At 29.6% G+C, this 3,208-nt stretch overlaps 1 pseudogene; it reads left to right on the top strand.

Moving 5' to 3' along the window:
• The first annotated feature begins 942 nt into the window (after positions 1-942).
• The window catches only part of LOC106758207, an 11,291-nt pseudogene continuing 9,025 nt past the window's right edge, over positions 943-3,208 (top strand).

The raw sequence follows: 3,208 nt of genomic DNA on the forward strand, positions 1-3,208 counted from the left end.
TATATATATATATATATATATATATATATATATATATATATATATATATATGTGTGTGTGTGTGTGTGTGTGTGTGTGTGTGTGTGTGTGTGTATGTGTGTGTGTATTTTGGACTGAATATGAATGGATTGAATGCACGAATATGGATTAGATGTAGAAATTGTATCATTGAATCTGAATGTATATGAATTTTTGAATTGATTGCTGTAAAAGGAAAATCAAAAACCTTAACCGCACTTCGAAATATGATTAAAGCCTCACCACACTTCATTTAAGAAAGAAGAAAATTCGAACACCAAACATGAATTTATTTGAAAATATAGAAAAGGATAAATATTCATTAGATAATATTAATTACAACTTAAAATAAACATAGTTATCACTACATATTCATCAATCGAATAATTCTAAATTAAATAATATATTAGAAAAACATCACATATTAAAAAACATAAACTTATTATAAATTCAATCAAAAATTAAAAACATTAAGACATTCAAAATTAACTAATAAATAAAAACAACATAACATATTAAACATTATATAATAAATCAAGAACATAAAAATATTTTAAATAAAATATAAAATTATAAACATTAACACATAAATTCAAAATTACTTAAAAAACAAAACTTAAGATCAAATACATTATAATTAAAAAAATTAACATATTCTAAAATAAATTAAATGCTAAAAACATTATTACATATTACAATTTAAATTATAAATAACAAATAACATAACATTTTAAAATTTAAATAATAATTACAAAACATAAACATATTAAAAATGAAATCATAAGTTAAATAATGAAACAAAATTACAAAAAATATTACAAACTAAATACGAAATAAAAAAACAAAAAGTTATTAAAAATTAAATAGAACTAAACACGTATAAAATTAGAGTAATAAATGCAAAATCAACTAATACATAACACTTGCTTTCTCTTGTGTTTTGGGGAACGCGGAGGGAGAAAAAAAAATGAAAATTTTCCAGCAATTGGTTTGGTTGTTTGTAAATATTGAGAAATTGATCAATTGTTCGATGTTTTGCTGGATTGATACTTGGGACCAATGTTTGATTCTTTCGTGTTTGCAGTGAGCCAATTTGCTTTGCATTCGTACCGCAGTTTCAGTCCACCTTGAATGTAGCTTTCAATCTAGCTTCAGTCGTGCCCTCGAAATCCATTTCCCTCTATCAAAATTGCAAGTCAGTGGGACGACGACGGTGGGAGCTCATTCATTTTCTTTATCTTTTGCCTTTCCACATTATCAATTTGTCACTCCTTAACTGCCCATAATCCACTGTTTTTAATTGTAATTGTTTTGTTTTGGTTGGGTTTAAATGCTTGTTTGGGAGGTAGGGTTTAGTTGGCCATTTTCTCTTTGTTTTAAATGTGGGCATAGCGGTTGAATTGTTTTAAGTGTAGGTCCTGTACATTTCATTTGAAGTGGCTTTTATTCGGATTTGTATTGGCGTAGTTGTGTTGTTTTCTTGAAGAGCACAGAATTGAATAGATTCATTTTCCTCTGCTGTAATCATTGGGTGGGTGCTTGTTGATATCATAGGGTGTAATTCCAGATGTAATGTTACTCTGTAATGTATAAAAGGGTAAGTATAGCATGTAATATGACCTATGATTCCATCTAAATTTTATAGTTTTTATTAATTTGTTACATAAATTGAATTTTGATTTGCATATTTTTTAATCTGAGAATTTTTATTGAAGTAAGCTCATGCTTGTCTCTGTCTATTGCAGGAACTTCATGAACAGTAACTCAGTTAATGTGAAGATCATAAGAGTAAGATGAAGAGACATTGCAGGCTTTGGTGGCCAAAGCAACTTATATCAAATCAAGAATCATCCCCTAGTATTTTGTTCGGGTGGTTTGTCACCTGTTCACCATCATCCTTTGACGTGATTGTAGCGTTTACTTACAGTGAAGGCTTGCTTTCTAGGTCTAGTACTAGCATTGAGGTACAAAACTGAATTTGAGTTCACAATTCATTTTCCATGCATACAGTTTAGAGTAAGGCACTAGGAAGCACTAACACTTCTATAAATAGCGTTTTGCCATGTCCCCCACTTTTTGGACACGACAATTCTCAAACACTCCTTCAACACATGGTTCAACATGTGTCCAACGCTCCTCAACTGTGTCAGAAGCGAACAGTATTTTTTCAGATTAGAAACCTTCTAGATACATCTTGGACACCTCTTAAAAACGGCTTGAGTATGAATACAAAAAGTAAACTGACGTCTATTATTGGTCAAACACTTCATAGATGCAATCCTAATTATTAAAGTAAAAAAGTAAAAAGAAATTAAAGAAAACAACTTTTACTTTAAATAATGAAATCCTAATTATTAAAAATTTAATTTTGAGTCTAATTCAACCTCATAAAACTCGTTTGTAAAGTGAGGTTTGCACTTACATATATACTCCAAATTAGTCTTATCTTTATTCGATGTTGGACTTCCAACACTCTTCCTCACGTCGAGGTATATACATCTCATGTGTGAGACTAGACATTAATAGGTGGTCTGATAGCAATGATATGTCCAACAAACACAAATCTCGTTAACATAAGCTCTAACCCATGACTCTGATATCATGTTAAAAAGTGGACTTTAAATGTAACTTAACCTCACAAAACTGACTTGTAAGGTAAGGTTTGCATCCACATGTATACTCTAATTGATCTTATCTCTAATCAATGTGAGACTTCCAACACTAATAACATTTTCTGAGGTTTGTTTCTATTAAACTTAACTAGTTATTTTAGCTACTAAGACACATGTTTCTTAATTAGAATTCTATGGTGAGGGCTGCTATTATATGGAAAGTGCAGCAAATATGTTTATAAGGAAAGTGTGAAGTATATTAATGTTAAATTTCAATTGAGATATTTATCATTATTATATATATGTATGTATGCATGATTACATACATGTGCATAGATATATGCATGCATACACATATACATGACATCAGCTTTCACCACGTCCACTATTTTGGATATTAGCCGTGTTCCAGTATCCGTGTAAGTAGTTGGAGTCCATGTTTCTTTGATAAATTAAATTGAATAGTGTTAGAATATTTACCCTATTTATCATCATTATATTGTGTCCAGGGTTATCCTATTTATCATGATTATATTGTGTCTAGGGTTACCCTATTTATCATGATTATATTGTGTCTA

Source organism: Vigna radiata, chromosome 4 (genome assembly GCF_000741045.1).
Source record: "Vigna radiata var. radiata cultivar VC1973A chromosome 4, Vradiata_ver6, whole genome shotgun sequence".
NCBI lineage: Eukaryota > Viridiplantae > Streptophyta > Magnoliopsida > Fabales > Fabaceae > Vigna > Vigna radiata.